The sequence below is a fragment of the Cervus canadensis genome, chromosome 11, assembly GCF_019320065.1.
Source record: "Cervus canadensis isolate Bull #8, Minnesota chromosome 11, ASM1932006v1, whole genome shotgun sequence".
Taxonomy (NCBI): Eukaryota; Metazoa; Chordata; class Mammalia; order Artiodactyla; family Cervidae; genus Cervus; species Cervus canadensis.
In genome coordinates this window covers 63,535,659-63,562,985 of record NC_057396.1, presented here as the reverse complement: position 1 = coordinate 63,562,985, position 27,327 = coordinate 63,535,659, and positions in this window count along the sequence as shown.

Genomic DNA, 27,327 nt, shown 5'->3' with positions numbered 1-27,327 from the left:
GATTTAGAGCAGGAAAAAAAGTTTATCTATAGCTCTAACACAAAGTGAAGTCCACAAAACACATCACACAGAAAGCTTTTTAATTTATTTTTATCTTACGATTTCACACCAGGAATTCAGTAATACTTAAATCTGAGGAAGCGAAAGATTAAGTATATAATCACTGTAACCCCTGAGAGAAACATGCGCACACACAACCCCTCCCGCCGCCAACCCCAACACACACACACACACACACACGAGTCACCTCTGTGCCCACACACACAGACACACACACACACACACACGAGTCACCTCTGTGCCCACACACACAGACACACACACGAGTCACCTCTGCGCGCACACACACACACACAAACGAGTCACCTCTGTGCCCACACACACACACACACAAACGAGTCACCTCTGCCCACACACGCGCGCGCGCACACACACGAGTCACCTCTGTGCCCACACACACACACACACACGAGTCAGCTCTGTGCCCACACACGCGCACGCACACACACACACACAAACGAGTCACCTCTGTGCCCACACACACACACACAAACGAGTCACCTCTGCCCACACACGCGCGCGCGCACACACACGAGTCACCTCTGTGCCCACACACACACACACACACACACACACACACACGAGTCAGCTCTGTGCCCACACACGCGCACGCACACACACACACTCACCTCTGTGCGAGTCACCTCTGCCCACCACAGCGCACACACGAGTCACCTCTGTGCCCACACACACACACACACACACACACACACACACACGAGTCAGCTCTGTGCCCACACACGCGCACGCACACACACACACGTCACCTCTGTGCACACACACACACACACGTCACCTCTGTGCACACACATACACACACGCACACACACAAGTCACCTCTGTGCCCGCAGCCAGTGCGAATGGCCTGGGAAATGGAAGCAGTGCAAACCTAAGACGCGGTTCCTTCTTTTTGTCCCTGGTACTGTTTTACAGTGTATCACTCCATATACTGCTGATGTTTCGCTAATTGTAAACCCCGCGTTTGCGGAGGTTATGAGATGTCTGCTGAGACGGCGCTTTGGCGTCTGGCCACTAGGGGGCGCCCTCATTGCACATATCGCTGCACCATCAGTACAGCTGGGATCCTGACAGCCAGCGCAGTGAGATAGATTTTATTTTTGGCTAGTTTCAGTTCTGAATTTGTTTTGCTACTGTAATATTTTTAACCTCTGACCCAAGGATTTATCATCAGTACATTCTTCACAATGAGACACAAAGTCACTTCTTCTAAGTGCTGTTAATATTCAGAATATTATGTTTCTTGGAAAGAGCAGAAATCGGTGCCTAAATAGCTTTCTTCCAATTTTGCTTCAGCTTTTTGTTTTCCTCAGGAAGCACGCAAGCCCTCGTGTGTATGTGGCATCAATTATTTCAATTTCACATGCTACTGCTGCTCAATTTCACATAGTTTCACATAATTTCCATACTTACTTTGCCTCAGTTTAAGAAAATTTTCAAAATTTATATATAACATATATTATAAAATTTAAAATATTCAAAATTTTAGTGTTAAAGGAAATCTGATAGACTATTAAATTTTAATCTCTTATCACTAAAGAACTGATTCTTTTTTATCTGCTAACCTACTTGTGATTCATACATTCTTAATAATGCATTTTCACTTAAATTTTATATTACATTTACAATTACTAGTAAATAGTCAAATTACAATTATGATGAAACAGCTTATCATAATGTTCCAATATGGTTTTCCTTAACAAAGTAATGAAATAAGTTGTTGAAATTTATATGAAAATATGGAGTATGTATTATATTTTCATGTGGGCAGTGAGGTTAAATGAACTCTTTCTTATATTTAAGAAACTATTGATGTAAGAATTCAGAATATTTATTAAATTATTAGTATAACATTATAAATAATCTTAGAAAATGTCAGAAGTGTTTGAAAAACTTTGCAGAAAATATTAGTGGTATATTGTCTAGATTACCCATTCAAGTGATCTACATCTTCCTTGGTCTATGAGCTATTTTGAAATTTTGTAAATTATGGAAAACTTATAGTGTAAATGATTCCTGTTCATAATGGCAATTGTGTCTAGTGAAATGAAATTGATTATTGCTCTGAGGATAGACCTTTAAAAAAATCTTCTTACAAGTTTATTTCAGAATTTGTTTCCTATGTATGTGTGGATCATGGAATCTTCTTTTGAAATGTTTTTAATGGTTTTCATATTCACTATTAAGTTGAAATCTTTGACACATATTCATCTTATATTTTTCTGTTACGATTTTGACATTTTCTAACATTATCTATTAATGTGTTTATGAATTAAAACAATGGATAAAGATTTGATCAACAATACAGTCAAGTTCCACTAAAACAGAAATTATTACAAAATTTTTAAATTATTATAAAAAATGTCAACTAAGGTATGAATTCTCTTAAATATATTAACATACAACACTAATTTCACCAAGAAAAACCTTTTAACAAGTCATTTCTTTACTGAGCCTTGGGTTTGAGTATTCAGTTTTGCACACGATGGTGGTGGTGGTTTTGTCGCTATCATGTCCAACTCTTTGCTACCCCATGGACTGTAGCCTGCCAGCTTCCTCTGCCAATGGGATTTTCCAGGCAAGAATACTGGAGTGGGTTGCCATTTCCTTCTCCAGGGGATCTTCCCAACCCAGGGATAGAACCCTGGTCTCCTGCTTGGCAGGCAGATTCTGAGTCACCTGTGAAACTTTGGATATAAACACTAATAAATCCCTATGATCAATATGTGCCATACATATCTTATTTTTTTCAATAATTTAGAATAAAATGCATATGGGCTTTAGATACTAGCATTATACTTAGATAATGAGAGATATAGAGAGATATATTAACACTTTTGCAATGTAATATTATACAATCATATTTCATCTCTCCTCTGCACCAAATCACTTCCTTTTGAATCCTATTGCAGCAAATCTAAAGAATAAGCTTTATGATACAGATACAGGTATGGGGGAATTTACTTCCGGATATCCTCAGATTTGTTTATCTGACACCATAGTTACATTCTGATAAATGAATGGGCAAGGTGTAAGTGTATCTACAAGAATAGATCTTCAGTGTTAGGGTGGTCTATGTGAGTGTAAAAGAATTTATTCTCCCTGGGGATGGCCCACATTTCAGACCCATTTTGAAATTTCAGCTTGAAACAAATACTTTGCCTCTTAAACTGAACAATTCTTGAGCCTTATAATACATGACAGCTCTACTGCCAAAGTGAAATCTATTGTGGCCCATTGTTGCTGGCTGAGCAGGACTGAGGTTGAAGCCAGTGGGGCAGTCAGCTGTGGAAACAGTCTCTAGAGAGCACTAAAATATCCCCGGACTGCTAAAACACCACTGAAAGTAGTTGCTGATGAAGAAATGTTGTAATCAACCTAAGATGGCACTCTTAAAATTTGTCTCTACTGAAGAGAAAATATTTAATGGCACATACTCCACATTCTAAATCAATTGATTCTAAATCAATCAATTCTAAATCTAAATCAGGTGATGTTCACATAGTTCCTAAACTCAGTGGTTCTCAATTAAGAGCACTTTTGCACCCTAAGGGATATTTTCAATGTCTAGAGACATTTTTGGAGTTCAAAACATGGGTTTTGGGGAAAGCTGTTACTATCATCTAGTGGGTAGATTTGGAGACATGGTTAACATTCAGTAATGCACGTGATAGACTTCTATAAAAAAAAATTAGCCCCAAATGTTAGTAGTGCTGATTTGAAGAAACCCTGGCTTAGCATAACAATCACCTTTCTTTACTGAAGTATGTGCATGTGTGCCAAGCTCCTTGAGTCCTGTCCAACTCTTTGTGACCTGTGGACTGTAGCCCACCAGACTCCTCTGTCCATGGGATTCTCCAGGCAAGAATACTGGAGTGGGTTGCCATGCCTTCCTCCAGGGGATCTCCCCAACCCAGGGACTGAACCCTCATCTCTTGCATCTCCTGCATTGGTAGGTGGATTCTTTACCACTAGCGCCAGCTGGGAAGACTTATTGAAGTACAGTTGACATATTATCAGTTTCAGGTGTACAACATAATCACTCAACACATACATACTGTAAAATTATCACCACGCTAAGTCTAGTAGTCCATCTGTCACCATATAAAGTTACAATATCATTGACTACATTCCCTATAGTGTATATTACATCCCCATGTCTTATTTATTTTATGACTGGAAGTTTGTATCTCTCAATCCCCTTCAACTATTCTGTTCATTCCCTACCCTGTTTCCTCTGGCAAACATCAATTTGTTCTCTATATTGATTAGTCTGTTTTTTCGTGTGTTTTGTTTTATCCTCTTTTTTAGCTTACACATATAAGTGAAATCATACACTGTCTTCCTCTGTCTGATGTATTCAATTTGGTAATACTATAATTAGATATTTTTGTGTCTAAATTAGTACTTAATTTTAGTTTCTTTACTTTTTATTTATGATACATTTAGTGTTTCTTTTTGTAGAAAAAGTTGGGGAGCTTTTACTCCCCCCTGTCAATATTCTGGAATAGTTTAAGCAAAAATGACTCCTATCCTATCAGGTCTTTGAAGATCTGATAGAATTTTCTTATTGAAAAAATTCAAATCTGTGTTCTTTCTCACTGCACCATCTGGGAAGCTAGGTGGCTCAGTGGTAAAGAATCTGCCTGCCAAAGCAGGGAACGGGTTTCAATCCCTAGATCAGAAAGATCCCATGGAACAGTGATTTACAACCCACTCCAGGGCTCCCGGCTGGCTCAGACGGTAAAGTATCCTCCTGCAATGCAAGAGACCTGGGTTCGATCCCTGGATTGGGAAGATCCCCTGGAGGAGGGCATGACAACCCACTCCAGTCTTCTTGCCTGGAGAATCCCCATGGACAGAGGAGCCTGGCGGGCTACAGTCCATGGAGTCTCAAAGAATCAGACACAACTGAGCATGCGTTACATGTTTCATTTTCTCTACAAATATCGGCCCACTCAGTTTTCTACCTGATGTTAAATTCTTTTTAAAATATAGATTGCCTTATTACATGGTCCATTTTATCTAGATAATCACATAATTGATATCATGATATGAGTGATATTCTTTTATTAATTTAATATATTAGTAAAGAATGCATGTACACACATCTCTGTATGATTCCATCTTGATGGACATTTATGTGTATGCATATTTTATTTTATATGAATGGATAATAGTAGGCATATTTTTCTATAAATTGCTAGTTTACATGTCTCAATTTATACTATGCTCCTCAAATCTTTCCCTGTCAATTTATGTAAATTGCCTTCACTTTTTTTTGGATGATGTATGTTTTACATAGGGTTTAGAGGTTATCTTTATAATTACTTTCATCAGATGCAATATGCTTCTCTTTTGACTTCTTCAGAGGATGATTATCTAGATTGTTAATTTTTAGCTTTTCTACCTTATTTTAATATTTATTAGTGATTTTAATATATCTTCCATGTGATATTTTTAATTATATTTCTTTTCACAAATCCTTATCCTACATAGTTGTTAATAATATGATTTGCACTATCCAGTGGGCAGAGAAAATAATGTGCTATTTTTGCCTTTAATTTCACTTGGGTTCCTAATATTTCTGCCCATCTCTGATTTCCCTCCCCATCTTTCCTTTATAAAAACTTATCTTTGCTTTGCATTAGCATTACTCCTTGGAAAATAAAGCGACATAATTCCACAGAAGGATTGCTGACTCCAAAATCACATTATGCTTCATATCATCACATTTTTAAAGTAACAATTAGAGGTGATGACAGGGTGCTCTACAAAATATGTATTGCCTCACAATGAAGGAGACATACTAGAGAAAAACCTTGACAAAATGCCATTCATATTCCCACAATAACTCTGTGCCTGGATTCTTCATGCTAGCCCAAAAAATGTTAACACATAGTCAACACTCAGAATTGACATTTCCATGTTGAATAATTACATTTTAAAGCCAGGATTATTTTGGTTATGAGTAACAGAAACTGATTTAAAAAGTATTGCAGAAAAGCAGGAATACAAAGATATGGATTTTAACTGCAGGAAACTTTTCCTAATGTCTACAGTCACGTGCCAGGAAGCCTGGGTAGAAGGGTGGGTGGGCGACAGAGGATGAGATGGTTGGATGGCATCACTGGCTCAATGGACATGCGTTTAAGCAAATTCTGGGAGATAGTGAAGGACAGGGAAGCCTGGTTGCCTGCAGGCCATGGGTCACAAAGAATCGGATGTGTCTGAGCGACTGACCCACAACAACCAGGAACCCACCAGTAACTGAGGAAACTATTCTTTATCACTCGTGGAGACTTATCACTTATCTCACTTGTCTGTTTTCTATGACTTCTTGTCTGTTTTTCTAGGACTTCCTTGGTGGCTCAGATGGTAAAGCGTCTGCCTACAATGCGGGAGACCTGGGTTCAATCCCTGGGTCGGGCAGATCTCCTGGAGAAGGAAATGGCCACCCACTCCAGTATTCCTGCCCGGAAAATCCCGTGGATGGAGGAGCCTGGTGGGCTACAGTCCATGGGGTCGAAAAGAGTCAGACAGGACTGAGAGACTTCACTTTCACTTGTTTTTCTGAAGAATGTTTTTTTTACTTCCCCAAAAAAATAATGATTTTACAGGTCCTGTTTTCAAAAGTGACCAGTATTCTCTCATAAGCCTGTAAAACAAAATACACTGGAGAAGTTAAACAAGGGTGAGTTTATTCAAGGCTAGTGTTTAGGGAAGTGAGATTGACCTCAATTGTACTGCAACAAAAGGTAGTTTTAAGAGTTGTGGTGAGCTAAGTACTAAGTCGGAGAAGGCAGTGGCAACCCACTCTTGCCTGGAAACTCCCATGGACGGAGGAGCCTGGTGGGCTGCAGTCCATGGGGTCGCAAAGAGTCGGACACGACTGAGCAACTTCACTTTCACTCTTCACTTTCATCCATTGGAGAAGGAAATGGCAACCCACTCCAGTGCTGGGTGCAAAAGTACTAGGGGGTGTCAGTGGGGCTGTTGATCAGTAGGAAGTGTTGAGCAGGATGAGTTATCTTGAATTTGCAAATGTTTTTCTCTGTTAGTAGGCCCCATTTGTTTGCTAAATGACACCCACCTACGTTAGGCTTCTCATCTTGCAAAGCAACTGGGACATAAGGGTGCTGTCTTCCTTGATTTCCCATTTCAAGTGGGTGGCTCTCAGGTCTTTGAGAAGAATATCCCTAGGTTGTAAAGCTGGTAGGAGGCTGGGAGAAGCCTTTTGCACTTTTTAAAGGGGCAGAGAAATAAATTTAAATGAGAAGTTTTCTCAAGTAAGTGCTGTGAGAAAAGGGAGGTGGTCAGTGGCCTATGGTCTGGAAGCAGTGCTGCTAATGTTTAGTCAAGCTGACTGGAGTTTTTAAGGCCCTCTGAGTCAATTAGGGTTCCAGATTCTCAAGTGCGTCAAATTGATTGGTTCATGAGAGGTTACGTGCGTAACCCAGATCTAGTCAAAATTAGCTATTCAAGTAGTGTAACATGACTTTCAGAGGAGGGCAGTTCTTAGAGACATGGGTTATAACTGTGCAGGTCTACAAAGGCAGCCGCTACAAACATTTGCTGCACTCTTTGCCCTAAAATGGCTGTTTATCATTTTGCAAGTTTAATGCATTAAAGTTAAATCTCCCAAGAAGCCCATACAATAAGAAATTGTAAGAAGCAAAGATACTAACATGTCTTAGTGCTCTGCAACCAGTTAACAGAATATGCATGTTGACAAAAATGTGGTAAAACTTGGGAAAAAAATAAATGTGCAGTTTATGTAAAATCTGATGAGTACTTGAGATTCTTCTTTATCTCCATGAGATGGTATTGTATTTCTCTGTGATTGAGTCTCTGAGATGTATTGGTCACAGGATGCTAGGTGATGCATATATGAAAAAATTGATCACTTGTACCTTCAATAATTATATGAGTGTGTTGAACTAAGAACTGGGATAAGAACAGTTAAGAAGATTTAAGCTCCCAAATGGAGACTTTGAAACACTGTGGGAGAACAAAATAAGAGATGCCAAGAGCCAGGAGGGAGTAAAATGGAGGGCTAGTCCATCCGGCTGGGGTGGGAAGAGAAGGGCCTTTCTCTGAAGGCTGCAATCCTGAACCAAGTATAAAAGGAAGTGGAAGAGTACTGCCCGTGGAGAGCCTGGGGTGAACAGAGACCACACAAAGTACAAGGGGAATTACAAAGCTTACTGTGCAACCGCAGGTCAGATTCCAAGTCAGAAACTGATGAGACTGGAGATGCAGGCTAGACTACAGAAGGCTCTTATGTGTCTTATTAAAACGTTGAAGTTTTACGTGCAGATCTTTCCAGATAATGTCCATTAGAGAAAGCATACTTTAGTTCTTGCAGTTGTTCCAGGTGTTGTTTCCATAATGGCCTATGTTAAAAGTAATAAAACTCATGCAGCACCAGGAAAAGGGAAGAGGCAGCTTGCTTGCTTCAAGCCCTCTCCTGCTTCGGAGCCCCATCCGGCTGCACCAGGGGCAGTGGTCATCAGCTGGAGCAAGAGTGTGCTGTGGTGGTGTGCTGTTGTTGCCAGTTTAAGGCTTTGAAATGCTACTGCTTAGAGGACTGGTCCCCAACATTTTTGGTACCAAGGACCAGTTTCCTGGAAGACAGTTCTTTCACAGATGGGGTATGGGGGCGGTTTCAGGATGATTCAAGTGCATGACATTTACTGTGTACTTTATTTCTATTGATATTACATCACCTCCACCTCAGATCATCAGACATTAGATACTCCCTGACTTGGAGTACTGAGGATTACAAGCCTGAAAATAAGGAGAGAAATTTGTGGCAAGGTGATGGCTTATAAGAGCTCATACTAGAAATTAGGAAGTATGACTAAGAAAAAGTAGTAAATGTGCAGAAGATGCATGGACATCTTTAAGACGTATTTAAGAGTTAACCTTTTCAGAGCTTAGTGATTGATGGTGGTGCAGCATGAAAAATAGGATGTAGTCTGGGATGACTAGCAATGCCGGCTTTATGTTTACATACCAGGGTGATGGTTTTTCGCAGTGGAAATGAACAAGGCAATTCAAAGTGTAGTGGTAAAGTGTCAGCAGAAAATGAGTAGGCAGGGGGTAAAAATAGAAATCGTGGGTTGGGGGGATAATGTGAAGACTTAAAATCAAGGCATATTTAGAAGACAACAATTCCAAAACGTAAAGTGGATTCCGGGGGTTCAGTACTAAAGAACACGCCTGCCCATGCAGGAGACACAGTAGACACCAGCTTGATCCCTGGGTCAGGAAGATCCCCTGGAGGAGGGCATGGCAACCCCCTCCAGTATTCTTGAGGGCTTCCCTGTGGTCTGAGGGTAAAGGATCTGTCTGCAATGCAGAAGACCCATGTTCGATTCCTGAATCAGGAAGATCCCCTGGAGAAGGGAATGGCAGGACACTCCAGTATTCTAGGCTGAATAATCCCATGGATAGAGGATCCTGGCAGGCTACCATCCATAGGGTCACAGAGAGTTGAACATGATTAACTGAGCCCACACACACAAAGTGGATGAATATGAGGCTCGAAAGGTAGATTTAGCCCGGTTAGTTGAAAGTTAAGAAAGTTCTGCTATAGAAGGAGTCAAATGGGGTTGATGCTACTTTCTTCTCATGAAGAGGAAATAAGATTAATTTTGCTCCATGGTCTGAATAAGCTCCTAGGATCCTTAGATAATTTGAAAGAAATCCAGAGGTTCAAAGTACAAAATTCTGCCTCTCTCTCTCTGTCTTTCCCCAGCTTTCCTATGTGTTGACACGTCAGGTAAACTTCTCGTCACGTAGTGGCAACGCAACCTTTCACCCATGGCTCCTTAATAGCTCCCATTTTAGAGAGAAAGATTTTTCCTTTCTTTGTAAAGCTACTCTGAAAACTAGCATGCAAATGATGTAACAAATTGATCCTCAATTTCTGTATCTTTCCACTCTCTTGGGCCCAAAGCAATTTGTGCACCAATGTGCAGACCACATTTTGAATGGCGCTAGGTTAGTGATCTTCCAACATTTCAAAAACCATCAAACCCAAACCTGAGCTTCTCTGAATATAGTGGGAATCTTGTCTGAATAGCCTTATATCTTGTCTTAAAGAGAGTAAGGAACTGTCCTGATTATATAGCCTCACTGGATGGGAAAGTTGTAGATCCTCAATAATTATTTTACCAAAAGAAAAGTTTGGGCAACAAAGCAAGTACCTTTACAATAAGTGTAAAGAAAATACCCATAGACCCTGCCCTTCTGGGGTGGATGTGTTAGAATATGACCCAGAAACAGATATCTAAGTGTAGAACAGTCCTGTAGGTCTAAGACCTTAGGACAAGTTCGTGCTTTTGCCTTTTTAACATGAAAATGCCTTCACATGATTTTTTCGTCCACCTACTAACTACGTGGGCTTCCCTAGGGCTCAGTGGTAAAGACATAAAAGGAAAAGAAGGGAAAAACATCTGAGTAGGAAGACCAAATACAGAATCTCACAAAGTCACATAGGTGGGTCCAAACTGTAGTCCCACTGGGACATGCTCATTCTTTTCAGGGTAGATGGTGCAAACTTGTCTTTGTATGAAGAATCTCTTCAGTATGAGCTGATAATGCTAGAAAGCACATATTGCTCTCCATGGCATGACAGCTTTTTATAATCTATGATGAATAATATATGACAGATTAAAGTATGTGTACACATGCAAAAGGCTTCCCAGGTGGCTCAGTGGTAAAAAAACAAAAACAAAAACAAAAACAAACTTGCCAGCCAAACAGGAGATGCAGGAGACAAGGGTTCGATTACTGGGTCAGGAAGATCCCCTGGAGAAGGAAATGACAACCCGCCCCAGTATTCTTGCCTGGGAAATATCAGGGACAGAGGAGCCTGGAGGGCTGCAGTCCATGAGGTCACAAAGAGTCAGATATGACATAGTGAGTAACAGCAACAACTGACTATTAATACATACATAGATCATAAAAGGAAATTTGCCATTGAGGGTTGATGGAGCATATACTATTTTATAATATTCTAAACTATTTCCTGGACTCTTCAATTTTAAGTTTAAAAATGAATAAAACCAGGCACACTTTACAAGATGAAACATTCATGTCAGTAACCTTCTGATGTAATGTGCTTATTTCACTAAGTGGAAAGAAATGTCAGTAGAAATGACCTGCAAACAATAGTAGTGAATATTTGTCTCATTTAGCTCACTACCTCACTGATGAAATATCTTTCTCATGAGATTGTAAGCAAGCATTTGAAGGAAGGACATTTTTCCTTTGTTTTCAATTGTCCCCAGCACCTAGCTTCGTGTCTGTCACATATGCAATGCAGATGGAATGAATAAATAACAGCTATCTTAATGAAAAAGTGCTGCAACTTTCCTTTTTCCTTATTGAACCAGACAAGATTTTTTTTTCTTTTAAAAAAGAAAACAGAAAAAAAATGTACCAATGAATAAGAAAAACCTGTCTTCAGAAGCAAATTTATTTCAAAATATTTATATGTTTAATTTTCAACTGGACATATAAAGGCTGAACTTCTTTTTCACTTTTGCTCTTATAAATACAAGCTTTATGAAGTCTGAGGGGCAGGACAGCTGCCAATCATAGGATAAATGCTTAAGGCTTCTTTTATTATTTTTCAGCTGGTGCCCTTTGCTGAAGGATATCTCCTGTTCCTCAGTGGCAGAAGCAGAATAAAAACATTTCACTTTATGGAAGCAATTAGACACACATCTGTTCCAGACCTTCCATATTAAATGTCTACCCACACAAACCCTGTGAGTTTCAGAATATCTGTTTGCAACAAGGGAGGTTTTAAGTCACATTGATGTATGAGGCCATGTTGTGAGGCATGGCTCTCTTTCACTTTGGTTCAGTAAAAACGTAGCCTTTCATTCCTTGAGTAGTTAAAATGTATTTCTGTTGTGACCAGCCTAAGAAGGATTATGATAATCCGTTTGGCTTTTCATATCTGTTTAATTTGTGGATAAAAGATGTGTTTTCACCTCTGTATCCCTAGTATTAGCTTGGTGGGTATTCAGTAAATCACTGTAGAATGCCTAAATGAGCATATGCGTCTGAGCATAGGAAGAAAACTAAATTGTTGAGATTCTTACACCCAGATGTCATCTTTGAACATACCAATTTTATTTGAGGATGAAGCCTGACTTTATTTATGTACCAATAATTCAAATTATAAATCAATATGATAAATTAATGCCCATGCACATAAACATTAAGTCACACAAGTATAAATTGTCTACTAGCTATTCATTCACATGTTGATTGGGCTTCAGGAAATAAGATTCTAGGTGAGATATCATAAAATATTTAATACAATATAAAAATGGTAAAAATACAAGTGATGCATATGCATATACCAATAAAATTTTTTAACATATAACTAAGATCATTATAAATCCCTTTTTACTTAATGCAATTTTGTCTTTGTTGCTAGATTCTTGCCCCCCTCTTTTTCCTATCACTGCATCACCCTAGTTATGGAATTTATTTTAACGATTGACTTTTATTTTTCACTTCCATATTCAGAATATTTTGTAGATGGATCTCTTGTCCCATTTGTTTACAAATATTTTCTCCCATTATGAGGGTTGTCTTTTTGTTTTGTTTATAGTTTCCTTTGCTGTGCAAAAGCTTTCAAGTTTAATTAGGTCCCATTTGTTTACTTTTGTTTTTATTTTCATTACTGTAGGAAGTGGATCAAAAACGATCACTGTGATTTATGTCAGAGAATGCTCTGCCAATGTTTTTTCTCTAGGAGTTTTATAGGGTCTGGCCTACATTTAGATCATTAGCCCATTTTTTAAATTTAGTTTTGTGCATGGCATTAGGGAGTGTTCTAATTTCATTCTTTTATAAGTAGCTGTACATTCAATAATTTTATTTTATTTTTAGAACCTTAATTTATTATGCAATGACCATCAGAGTCTCTTGGTACTTTGCAACTTATGCTCTTTTTGAAATCAAGAGACCTCCCATTCTCTCGTTTTATGAAATTTAACACACTCTTTGTTTTCTAATACGCCCTTTAGTTAATCTTGTTAATTAATGGCAGCTAAATCGGAGAACATTTGGGAATGTGTTTGTTAATCTTGATAAAGTTTATATTAAATGAGTATGGGCTTCAGTTAAGTTTTTAAGCCATACAATTATAAGCACAGCATCAGGGTCTCTTGACAGAAATGAGAACTAAAAATCTATTAGATGATGAGATGAGAGGAGGTCTTCTAGTAATTGAAAGTGGCCCCTGGGTTCTTCCGATGTCACACAACATCATATTTGTGGCTATTTTAACAGGCACTGTTTTCAGTCTCTGAAAATCTTGCTTGATTTGTTAACATCTGAACATTACTGCCTGGAGTGGAGAACAATTAGATTCATTAATTTGTTTCCCTTCTCACTTGATTTAATACCTCCTCAGTAATAGAGCTCACTAGCAATTGCAGTCTTGTCTTCAGTACTTATTAGCAAATTATACTTTAAACTGAATATTAAATTATTGTCAACAATTGTGGATAAAGAGAACATTTCAAATCTGGAAAAGGAACTTAGAACCTCTTTTTGGCATATGCTTTCAGAGGCATAGGATTTTATATAACCAGAATTGTTTAGAAGATAAAAAATCTTGTGGCATAATTTTTTCACACTGTATTTTTGCTAGGTTAAAAATAGTTTGTATAATGAGGGAAGGTGTGTTCTTGAGTGTAAATTATTAAATAATTCTTTCACTCCCTAAGAGAGGGATAGTTCATATAGTTGATGGGTATTGATGAGCATTGAACCTTCTAACAAATTAAATGTGTCCCTAAAGAGTCTTGATTGAAAGAGTTTCAGTTTACTTTAGTGAAAAGCTAGTTTTTAAATTAAAATCCCACTGTAAATAATTAAAATTTTGAATTAGCAAACAGATTCTATATCCCAGAAGATATCAAGAGATATGCAGGCTGAGTTTTGGCTCAGAGGCTAACTGCAGAGGTAGGGGGAATAACAAAAAGTAAAGTCACTTTTATTCTGAATATATCTATCTACAAAATACACATTTGAAAGCCAGAGAGCAAAGATCATAACTGAGTATCCAAGTAAGGTAGGTGTTGTGCTAGGAGACCTTTCTTGTTTTCTTATGAAAACCTAGAGAGTCACACCTTTTGGGGCACTGGTCAGTCAGCTTTAGAATTGTTTTCCACATTCCAACCTCAATCATGTGAAACTTCTGTAAATGCCACTATGACTTCATACAGAATAGAGTGGAAAAGGGAAGAAAAATGAAAAAACAGTCTTCCTCAGACTGCCTTCACATGGATTGGTTACATAATTATACATGAAGTAGGTTGGGCCAGTGACTGTCAAACCTTTAACTTCATTTGAGTTTATTCCAACTACTGAAATATGATTTTTCAAGCAAAGACTAATGTTGAATATCCATAGTCACATTGCACACAAAAAAAATCAACTTAAACATGAACTTGAAGCAATAATAAAAACAAGATAGTAGCATTTGACCATATAGACTAAAACATTGGCTCTTTTAGCAAATTGTCCTCCCTTTTACTAATAGATGATAACCTTCAACATTATCTGATAAGACAATGAAATTAGAAAGATTACATCGGTAAAACTGAAACATAACCCCAAACAGAACTTCCAGATATGAATATAATGACTGAAAAATTCGGGACAGAACTCTAGCACCAGCTAAAATAGAACAGCTCACCATTTATCCATCTCTCTCACGCTTCCCTGGTGGTGCTAGTGGTAAAGAATCTGCCTGTAATTGCAGGAGACATAAGAGATGTGAGTTCAATCCCTCGGTCAGGAAGAACCCTGGAGGAGGGCATGGAAGCCCACTCCAGTATTTTTGCCTGGAGAATCCCCATGGACAGAGGAACCTGAAGGGCTATAGTCCATAAGATAACAAAGAGTCGGACACGACTGAAGTGATTTAGCACACAAGCATGCGCTGATCTCAACTGAAAATTTAGGGCAGTTTTCAGAAGCAACTACTGAGGACACCAAGCAGTAAGAATGGTAAGATGAAAATCAAAGTTTGAAGAATGAACGCTAGTGTGGATAAAGAGAATATTTCAAAGATGTTTCATCTTCATTTGCTTTTTTCTCCTTTATTTTTTGTGTTTGACCCTAAGTTGGTCCACATAACTGTAAATCAAGCACAGACAACGACAAATCTAAGAATATTTTCTTTCTGACTACAGGGCTAATAAAGAGCTAATATGAGCTGGACAGTCTGAGAGGAATTCTTACTCTATTTTTCTTTTCTTTTTCTTTTCAAAGTGGAGAAAATCCAAAACCAAAATAAATCAAACAAAACTATTTAACTCATAAACCTTGAAGATGTGTCTCAGATACCTGCAGGTATGAGGAAATCCCTAATTGAAGAGAGCTGGAAAAGAGAATTCTCAAACACAGTGTATGATCTGACTCAGTCCCAGGTTTGAAGAGGTGCTATGCACACGTGAAATAAAACATAAGAAACATCAGAAAGGTTATGAGAAGAGAACTACACCATAAAGCATATCCCATGTCACAGACTAAACCCGGAGTGGCATTTGTGTACAGTGAACCCAGATAACCTAGCAGCAGCTCTGAAAATTGAACATTGGGATCACTCATAGGGAATGATGATCCAGATATTTGAATTATCAGATACTTTTAAAAAGCTGTTATAATTATGCTTTATGAGGTTAAGTTGAACGCTCTTGAATGAAAGATAAAAGCTGAAAAGATATTATGGAATGCATAGATATTATACAAGGGGACAAAACATAATTTTTATTTTTTTTCCACTTATTTTTATTAGTTGGAGGCTAATTACTTTACAATATTGTAGTGGTTTTTGTCATACATGACATGAATCAGCTGTGGACTTACATGTATTCCCCATTAAATTTTATAACTGTAACTACAGTACCTGAAACATAATATAACTAGGGAGCTCAAAATCAGAATGAAAATGACAGGGAAAGAAAGGTAAATTAATAAATATTACCCAATCTGATAAGGAAGCTTCACTATGAACAAAGCTAGTGGAGGTGATGGAATTCCAGCTGAGCTATTTCAAATCCTAAAAAAAATGATGCTGTGAAAGTATTGCACTTAATATGCCAGCAAATTTGGAAAACTCAGCAGTGGCCACAGGACTGGAAAAAGTCAGTGTTCATTCCAATCCCAAAGAAAGGTAATGCCAAAGAATGTTCAAACTACACAAAACTGCACTTATCACACATGCTAGCAAATTAATGCTCCAAATTCCCCAAGCCAGGCTTCAACAGTACATGAACCATGAACTTCCAGATATTCAAGCTGGATTTAGAAAAGTCAGAGGAACCAGAGGTCAAATTGCCACTATCCACTGGATCGTCAAAAAAGGGAAAGAATTCCAGAAAAACATCTATTTCTGCTTTATTGACTGTGCCACAGCCTTTGACTGTGTGGATCACAATAAACTGTGGAAAATTCTGAAAGAGATGGGAACACAAGACCACCTGACCTGACCTGCCCCTTGAGAAACCTGTATGCAGGTCAGGAAGCAACAGTTAGAACTGGACATGGAACACAGACTGGTTCCAAATAGGAAAAGGAGTACGTCAAGGCTGTATATTGTCACCCTGCTTATTTAACTTATATGCAGAGTACATCATGAGAAACGCTGGGCTGGAAGAAGCACAAACTGGAATCAAGATTGCCAGGAGAAATATCAATAACCTCAGATATGCAGATGACACCACCCTTATGTCAGAAAGTGAAGAGGAACTGAAAAGCCTCTTGATGAAAGTGAAAGAGGAGAGTGAAAAAGTTGGCTTAAAGCTTAACATTCAGAAAACTAAGATCATGGCATCTGGTCCCATCACCTCATGGGAAATAGATGGGGAAATAGTAGAAACAGTGTCAGACTTTATCTTTTTGGGCTCCAAGATCACTGCGGATGGTGACTGCAGCCATGAAATTAAAAGACGTTTTACTCCTTGGAAGGAAGGTTATGACCAACCTAGATAGCATGTTAAAAAGCAGAGACATTACTTTGCCAACAAAGGTCCATCTGGTCAAGGCTATGGTTTTTCCAGTGGTCATGTATGGATGTGAGAGTTGGACTGTGAAGAAAGCTGAGCATCGAAAAATTGATGCTTTTGAACTGTGGTGTTGGAGAAGACTCTTGAGAGTCCCTTGGACTGCAAGGAGATCCAACCAGTCCATCCTAAAGGAGATCAGTCCTGGGTGCTCATTGGAAGGACTGATGCTGAAGCTGAAACTCCAATACTTTGACCACCTCATGCGAAGAGCTGACTCAATTTGAAAAGACCCTGATGCTGGGAGGGATTGGGGGCAGGAGGAGAACGGGACAACAGAGGATGAGATGGACGGATGGCATCACCGATTCGATGGGCATGAGTTTGAGTAAATTCCGGGAGTTGGTGATGGACAGGGAGGCCCGGCGTGCTGCGATTCATGGGGTCGCAAAGAGTCGGGCATGACTGAGCTACTGAGCTGAACTGAACTGAATAAAAATAAATGGGAAAAAAAATAAAAGAAATGCTAAATGTGTTATTCTGGCAGAAGGGAAATAAAAGATGGAAATGTGTTTTTATGAATGAAGGATGAGCAATTCATTATAAATATAAAAGAATGGATAAATAGAAAAGGGTATCTTTATCTTCTTTATTGAAATCAGTTAAATTTTGTACTCCGAACATAATCAAATTTAACTAGAAATCAACAGTAGAAAGATACCACTGAAATTCCCAAACAGGACATTAAGCACATTAAACATTTCTAAATAACATATGGGTCAAGAGGAGTGCCAGAAGAACCTAAAAAAAAAAAAATTTGAACTGAATGAAAATATAGCAAAACTTGTGAGATGCAGTTCACGCACTGTTTGGGGAGAAAATTTTTTTCATTAAATGTTTCTCAGAAAAGAAGAAAGGTCTCATATCAATATTCTAAGTTTGTACCTAAAAATAATAATATGTTTTAAGAAGTGAATTAACTGTAAAGCAAGGGGAAAATAGAAAATAATAAATGTAAGAACATGAATAATAAAATTGAAAATAGAAAGATAATAGAGAAAAACAAGCAAAACCAAAAGTGCATGCATGCTAAGCTGCTTCAGTCATGTTCAACTGTGCAGCCCTATAAACTGTAGCCTGCCGGGTTCCTCTGTCCATGCGATTATCCATTCAACAATCCTAAAGTGGGTTGCCATGCCCTCATCCAGGGGATCTTTCTCAACCAGGGATCTAATCCACATCTCTTATGTTTCCTGCTTCGGCAGGTGGGTTCTTCACCACTACCATCACCTGGGAAGCCCGAAACCAAAAGTAGTTTCTACTAAAAGATCAACAAATTTGATACAGCACCATTCAAACTAACCTAGGAAAAGAAACAAAAATTGCCAGTATCTAGAATGTAAGAATTGATACAAACACAGAATACTAAAGTCTTTGAAGGGATAATTTAAAAAGCACACTCATAATTTTTTTACAAACTGTTGAAATGTACCAATTTCATGACAAGCATGATGATTTTTTAAAAAGTAATTTGAATAGTTGTTCTAATTTGTTTTCTTCTCACTACAAGTGATGTGCAACATCTTTTCATATGCTTATTTGCTATCTCTACTTTCTTCTTTGATAAGGCATGGCCTGCATACGTTTTAGGTGTATACATATTTATAATTTTATATCATCTTGGTTACTTGATCCTTTTATCAATATATAATATCCTATTCATCTATTCATGTGATTATTTATATAAGTCATACCTTTGTCTCCAGTCATTTTCTCTTCAGTCTGGGCAAGTTCCATTGGCTTGTTTTCAGTCAGACCTTACCTGTTCTCTGTCATTTCCATTATTAGTTTTGGCCAGTGTAATTCTTCATTATAATCATTCTATTTTTCAGTCCCAGAAATTTGGGTTACAACTTCATTTTTCTGCTTTATTACTTCATTTTTCCATCCACTTTTCTCCATCCTTTCATTTAACCATCTAATACATTTACACAGTTAATTTAGAGTCCTTGTTTTCTAAAATCAGCATGAGCTACTTGAAGATCTGCCGTACTGATTATTGATGGTGTTCTTTTGATTATGAGATACATTTTCCTGCTGCTTCGCACATCTCATAGTCTTTGCATTTTGTACTAGACATTTTATACGCAAAGAATAGGACCGACTGAAGCAGATAATAATCTTCCCTCAGAAAGAATTTGTTCTTTCTACTGCCAGGCAGCAAGAGTGAGTATTTGTTTACTTCCTCCTTCTAATCAGAATTTGAAGTGGGTCAGACCTCAATTAGGACTTTAATTATTATTAATTCCCTGATGATATACAATATCTCACGGGTGGTTTCAGGCCATTTCCTCCAGCAAGGCTGTGGGATGTAAGTACTCTGAGACTCAGAACCTTATTCTGTTTTCTGTCCTGCAGCCCCAAGTTCCCTTTTCTCCTCTTATTCAGCAAAAGTCCCATGGTAAAAATTAGGACGTGCAGAGAAAACTAACCCTGTGGTTAAGACACTTCTGGTTTCAGATTTTTCACGGTTGTCCACATATGGCTATTATTCATTTAGCTAGTTTCTCTAAATTGCAGCAAGATTTACCTGCCTGAGGCGAAAGCCAGTTTGCTTTTCCAATGTTTTGTGTCCCAGACCCAGTAAGTCCTCCAGATTTTAATGTGGCCCCTGATTAAACATAGTAAAAGTTTGTCCTTTTCTGGAAATGCTAATTTGCTTCTACAGGTTTTCTCTATTTATCCTTCCTTTCTTCTTCTGTTTTTCATTCTTTCCTTTCTTCCTCCCTTCCTTCATTCCTTTTTTCTTTCCCTCTTTTCTTCATTTCTTTCTTTTTTAATTGCAAGTTACCTGGTAGTGACTTAATTTTACAGAAGACATTCTGGTATTTTGCATTTTTGTAAGCTGTTTAGAAAGGACAGTGTCAAATCGGTTTGATTTAAAGTTTGTTATTTCTACTCTGTAAACATATGCCTTCTCAATGAACACTGTACTTACAGAAATACTATTTGTTCCATAACCAATGGAGTAAGGAGGTATTTCTTGTATCCACACATTCATATAGTTATGCATTCTTGGAAAAATTTATTTACTATCCTGTATCCCAAGCCCTCTTCTAGGTACCGAAAATGCAATCATGAACAAAGCAAAGGTAAAATAAAACAACAATCACAACGAAGAAAATTTTAAAAAAGAAAAAAGCAAACAACAGCAAAACACCAACACAGTAGGTGATGGGTAAAATGATGCTGGTTTGGGATACTGGATCAGTTACTTCATCCTGCCGAAAAATGTACCCTGCAGCTTCTATTTATGTACATGTCGCTTCTTTCCTTTATTAGACTTCAAATTTAACCAGACTGATGTCTTTGTTGGTTTTGTTTAACATTTTATCTTTCATGCTTTGAGGGCTGTTATGCTTTCTGTGTATTAGCAATCAAACCTCTGTGTAAATATTCACGGAATGAATGAATCCCATCAGGGTCGAAACCAAACATCTGGGAGTTTACAACTTAAAAAAAAGAAACTGAATGCAAATAATCTTAAATAAATATAATGTGAATGGGTGCAATAGTATTGTAAAAATGTGCTGATATAATGTGCAGTTTAGAGTGTGACATCTGTCGTCTGATTGCCTGAGTCTTAAAACGAGTTCTACCACTCATTAGTTTGTTATTTGGTAGGTTACTTAATATTCATGTACCTCAGTTTCTTCATCTATATTTGAAAACAAAACAGTACCTTTTCTGTGTGTTGTTATAAGCAATGAAAATGTTTTTGAAGTGTTTGGAAGAACACCAGGTCTTCCTTGGTGGCTTAGATAGTAAAGAATCTGCCTGGAATGCGGGAGACCTAGTTTGATCCCTGAGTGGGGAAGATCCCCTGGAGAAGGAAGTGGCAACACACTCCCGTATTCTTGCCTGGAGAACCCCATGAACCAAGGAGCCTGGTGGGTTACAGTCCATGGGGGTCACAGAGAGTCAGACACGATTGAGAGACTAACACACATAACCTTGCTTTAACAAGATCTCCAGATAATTTGTACACTGACTAAAGCTTGAGAAGTCCTGGTTCAGATAGAATCTTATTTATTTGGGGCTTTCCTGGTGGCTCAAACAGTAAAGAGTCTGCCTCCAATGCAGGAGACCCATGCTTGATCCCTGGGTCAGAAGGGAAGGGTAACCCACTCCAGCTTCCCGCCTTGAGAATTCCATGGAGAGAGGAACCGGGTGGATACAGCCCTCGGGGAGGCAGAGTCACACACGACTGGATGATGAACACTTTCCTTGTCACTCTGGCGTTAAATAAGTGCAATATATGTTTGCCATTCATAGTAATAGTAGTAGTAATATTTGTAGTGTTTCTAAGTCTTAAACAGCCTGTGTATAAGTCTGTGGCTGCATGGCAAATTACTGACAAACTCAGTGACTTTAAACAATACCAATTTTATTTAGTTCACAGTTGTGTGGATCAGAAGTCTCAGTAGTAGCTTTATTGGCTCTCTGCTTAGGAGTTCAGAAGATCAAAATCAAGGTGTTGGTCAGGCTGAGTGTTTATTGGAAGCTCTCAACTCTGAGGAAGTATCAGCTATGAAGCCTGTTCAGAGTATCGACAAACTTTAATTACTTGCCCTTGTAGGGTTGAAACCCTAATATCTTGCTGGGAAATGCTCTTAGGTGCTCTAAACTGTTCTCATATACTTTCCCCATGGCCTCCTCAGCAAAGGAAAATCTCCATTCCATCAAATCCCTCATGCTTGAAATTTCTCTCTTCTGTAACCAGCCAGAGCATACTCTACTTTTAAAAGGCTCATGTGAATAAATCTATCCAGGTAACCTCTATGTCTTAAGGTTAATTAAGCAACCTTAATTACATTTGCAGAATCCCTTTTGCTGTGTTATATGGCATTGTTGGTTTTGTTGTTGTTTAGTTGATAAGTTGTGTCCAATTCCTTTGTGACCCAATGGACTGTAACCCATCAGGCTCCTCTGTCCATGGGGTTTCCCAGGCAAGAATACTGGAGTGGGTTGCAATTTCTTTCTCCAGGAGACCTTCCTGACCCAGGAATTGAACCCACATCTCCTGCATTGACAGGCAGATTCTTTACCACTCAGCCACTTGGGAAGCCCCATGTAATATGACATAATCAAGGTTATAATATCTTGGGGCCATCTTAGAATTCTGCCTGCTATATTCTTATACCAGACAGCTCACAAAAAGGCTTATTGAGAAGTTTAAGTTAGATAATTGAATGCAGTAACAACTATCAATTAGAGAATTGAATGTAGTAACAACTGTCCAACCTACCACTCCCCTAACCCTTGTTTTATTTGTCCCTTTAGCCCAATTGAGAACTGGCAGAAGTGAATTGATTTTTTTTTTTTAAGAAGTGGAATGTTTGCAAGGGAAACTAATAGTTACCCTTTACTTTTGTTTCCTGGAGAAGGAAAGGCAACCCACTCCAGTATTCTTGCTTGGAGCACCTCATGGACAGAGGAGTCTGGCAGGCTACAGTCCATAGGGTTGCAAGAGTTGAACACAACTTAGCGACTAACCCACCACCAACCACCACTCATGTTTCTACTCTTTAGAGATTATCTATGACTTCTATAGGCTTTTAGTGAAATTTGAAAGAGTGCTCTCTCCATGATCCAACTAATAAGCATCTTTCTTTGATAATTGTTTAAACTACTTAAAACTGCAATAAGCTGAGGATACTTGGGTCTAGGGAAATGGACCTCAGAGGTGGCCAAGATCAGAGATGAACTATTTGTGAGTGAGCCAACAGTTGTGCTGTTTGGTTGGGAAAAGATATACACATTTATGACCAAAGAAAATCATGTATAAGTATTTTTCCATATCTAAGTATTGCCAACACTTGTGACTAAGCATCAAAGACATTTTTGTTGCTTGGTAGAATTGAAATATATTCATGGCATATCAGACCCAACTCTGTCAACAATAAAGTAAATTTATTAACCAAAGCAAGTTAATGGTTACAATATACCATGTGAAGAGCCACACAGGACACAGAGATAGATAAAATTTGGTTGCAATCCCATGAAGTATTATATTAAGCCTATGAAAGTAATATGTGACCTGTTAAGAATTCAGATATTATAATGAATAATATGTAATGACCATAAATGTATGTGTATTTATAGTATATACCATTAAACTTTAGATGAAAGAAGTTAATATGTGCATCAGGCTAGGGAACATTTAATTGGAAGTGTTAATTCTTAGAATTTTATAGTTTTAAAGCATTGATTGGAATGGAAGATATTACATTAAAGTGCCTTAAATAGAAATGGTGTTCAATAATATTTAATGATATAATTGATTTACATCTACATGCCCAGAAACAAGGAGTTGTGTGTTGTTTAAAAAGTCAAGATGAGGCAGTGAAAAAGCATAGCTATTTGCTTAATGTGAATGATTTTTTTAAATATAGTTAATGATTTCTATTTGAATAATTTCTATTTGAATGTACGCCCCTAGAAGTATAAGAGCCAGAAAGGCACAAAGATCATACCAGGCAGAGATTGTAGAAGACCATGAGTGCCAGGCAACAAGATTAGATGCAAACAATTCATAGAGAAAGTGATAGGCCTAGGCATGTGGGAAGGATGAAACTTTTTGATCGGATAATTGAAGTTTGGATCAAAGTATAGGTTAGTAAGTCTCTTTGAAACCTATATGGTATAATGTAGAGGAAAGTAATGAAAGTATATTCAGAGAGAAGAATATTTATCTATGCCTCCCTGGCGGCTCAGCAGTAAAGAATCCACCTGTAATGCAGGAGATGTGTGTTTTATTCTTGGGTCAGGAAGATTTCCATGGAGAAGGAAATGACAACCCACTCCAATATGCTTTCCTGGGAAATGCCATGGACAGAGGAGGCTGGTGGCTATAGTCCATGGGCTCGCAAAGAGTTGGACAGGACTGAGTGACTAAACAACAACAATATAAATTTATATCTGAATTTTAAATTTTATTTAAATTTAAATAATTTAAATTTAAATATGTCTCATGATTTGTGGCTACCCTGTTGAGCAGCAAAGTATAAAAGAACAAATATAAGCTCATATAAAGCTATATTGTAAGTCTTAATTCTGAAAGTTTTGTTGGAGTTTAAAATTAATAGGTGGACTAAGAAAATATACCAGAGGCTTTTAAATTCCAGAATATTCAAATCTAATGAGTTAGAAAACATGAATCATTCCCTGATTTATAATAGGTGTTATGGATTTAGTGTTAGCATTACCTGCCACTTTGCTGTGCTAGGGTTTTTGACTTGAGGAAATATCTCCTGCCATATCCATAAACAAGAAATGTCAAAGCCATCAGTGATTTCTGGCCTCCAAATGTGAATGAGGGCTCCCCAAACTGTGATCCTGTGGATGCCGCCACGCTCTGCAGTGATTGCAGAAGAGATGGGGGAACAAAAGAAGCAAGGTGAACAAGGAAACAAGATTAGCCCCAGGTAGCGGAGGTATGTATGAAAGGAATTAATTCAGTGAGCCCAGAGGCTTGCATCTTCCCACACATAGAATGCCAAATTCCCTAACCTGATACCTCATCTTTAATGTTCAGACTTTGTTGCAAACTTGTCTATAGCCTGACTTCCCCTCCTGCCTCTTTGGAGCAGTTTTCTCAGAGCTACTGAGATGCTGTCTCCTGGGCCCGGAGTCCTGAACATTCAGTTCAGTTCAGCTCAGTTGCTCACTCGTGTCCGACTCTTTGCGACTCCATGAACCGCAGCACGCCAGACCTCCCTGTCCATCACCAGTTCCCGGAGTTCACCCAAACCCATGTACATCGAGTCAGTGATGCCATCCAACCATCTCATCCTCTGTCATCCCCTTCTCCTGCCCTCTATCTTTCCCAGCATCAGGGTCTTTTCCAATGAGTCAGCTCTTCGCATGAGGTGGCCAAAGTATTGGAGTTTCAGCTTCAACATCAGTCCTTCCAATGAACACCCACGACTGATCTCCTTTAGGAGATCCTACGTACTGGTCATTGATAATTGTCAAAGAACTCTTTCCTGCTCACCCTGGATAGCAAGGTCAAACAAATAATCTTTGTCAAAATCTATTTGCATTTGGTATTCTTTTGTCAGCAATCAAGAAATTACTGTCTTTATGAGTCTTTACTCTTTAACAGTTTCCTAAACATTACCACCAAATAAAATAACTCTCTACTTTCAGGTTGTGACTATATTTTTCAGTTGACAGGCTCATAGCCCCATTTTCCCCAGTGGCATCAGGCCCTTCTTACTGGAGAATCCCATATTGTCTTGAAAGTGATAGCATAAAGATTTCTATTATACCTATACTTAAGTCCAGGCAACTGGTCCATTAACGATTGCCAACATTATTTAATTTTTGTTTTTATTTCTCCAGTTGAAAATCTTTCCCAGAAAACAAACTCAGAGACATGTTCTCTTAATCTGTCAGTCTTAAACAGACTGCTGGATTTTTTAATTGCTTCTTCAACTTTTGGCTACATCTCTCTCTGTTATCTTTGTCACAGTACATATTCCCCACAGAGATACCAGTGTGTTGCTGTTGATTGTTTTTATTAAAAAACTTAAAGAAATTTTTAATTGTCTATACATCAGTAGTGAGAAAAAAAAAAAGTCGTCTTAGCAGCAGCAACAACACAGAAAACATGAACACAGCAATAGCAGCAAGTTATGCTTTGGATTTTCAAATCCGAACATACAAAATGAAACTGTCATAGAGTTTTACAGCTCCATTATACATCAGAAAATCCAGGGTAAATGTCTCTAGCTCCCTAATGAGCAGGACTTGAATCAGTAGATTCACTTCAACATCATACCCCTTTTCTCATTGATGTCTGGGGTCTTTCACTCCTTTTCAAGATCTAAAACCCTGTGCTCAGTTTAATAACTTTCCCAAAGCAGGTATCAGGATGTCTCATAGGTTTAAAAATATGACTCAGGAGATATAAATAATATATAAAAAGCACCCATTAGTGAGACTATGTGGAAAGAGGGAGGAAAAAAACGAGTAAAATGCACATTAAAGATGTCATCATTCTCTGCATCTTCACTGAAATCTCTCTCTTAGTCTATCCGCCAAGCTAAGAAAAATGCTTTGATGGGTACAGTACAGGTGTCATATCCTTCTCTGAGGCATTTTTGCGTGTGAGAGTGACTAAACCATAGCAAGTTGAGAAGCAAAACATATCCAAATACTCCCACATGTCCACATTATGGCCATAATACGTTCATGTGGCAAGAATTTTTCTCAACTTTTAAAGCTGTCTTTTCCCTTTCTCTTTCAAATGTAAACACATCCGTTTAGCAACACAGTCAGCAAATATTCATTGAACGATTACCAGATGCCTGGTGCAGGGCTAGACACTGAGATGCGCCAGTAAACCCAAGTGACAAAAATCTCTGACCTTTGAAATTCACATTCTAATGGATTCCAAGTGTTTTCATTAAGAATGTTTGGGAATACTAACTTCTCAGTTCATGGAGTTTTCAACTTTCTAAATGTATAAAGCTTGGAAAACAGAAAAAGAAGGCTACTAGACTCTTCTTTCTCTGTGATTAAATACGGTTTTTGAGAAAAACTGAGATCTTTGAGAAATGAAAATCAAGTTTTAGATGGATAACCATGTGTTACTATGGGAGACACTATGTTAAGTACCTAAAAGATACATCACTTTCTTCACTTACAGAATCACATATTTGGTGGCCCTGAAAGTTCTCCCAGAGAATAAATCAGGACAGATATAAGAAAATCAAGGTGGTCTAATTTTTCTTTCCAGTGATTTATTTTAAAATAGACATGACAGACGTGTTCAATGTCATGTAATGTAAATCTGCTCAGATGATTCTTTGAAAAGTTGATTTAAAATACTAGTTTCAACTTTGCAATGTAGTGATCCAATATTTTTATAGATTATAAAGCAACATTTTAGGTCATACCTGAATGGTCTAGTGGTTTTCCCTACTTTCTTTAATTTAAGTCTGAATTTGGCAATAGAGAGTTCATGATCTGAGCCACAGTCAGCACCTGGTCTTGTTTTTGCTGACTGTATAGAGCTTCTCTCTAACGATTATACAGTGGGTGAGAGAGACTACATCTGATAGACAGAGTACCTGATGAACTATGGATGGAAGTTCGTGCAATTGTACAGGAGACTGGGAGCAAGACCATCCCC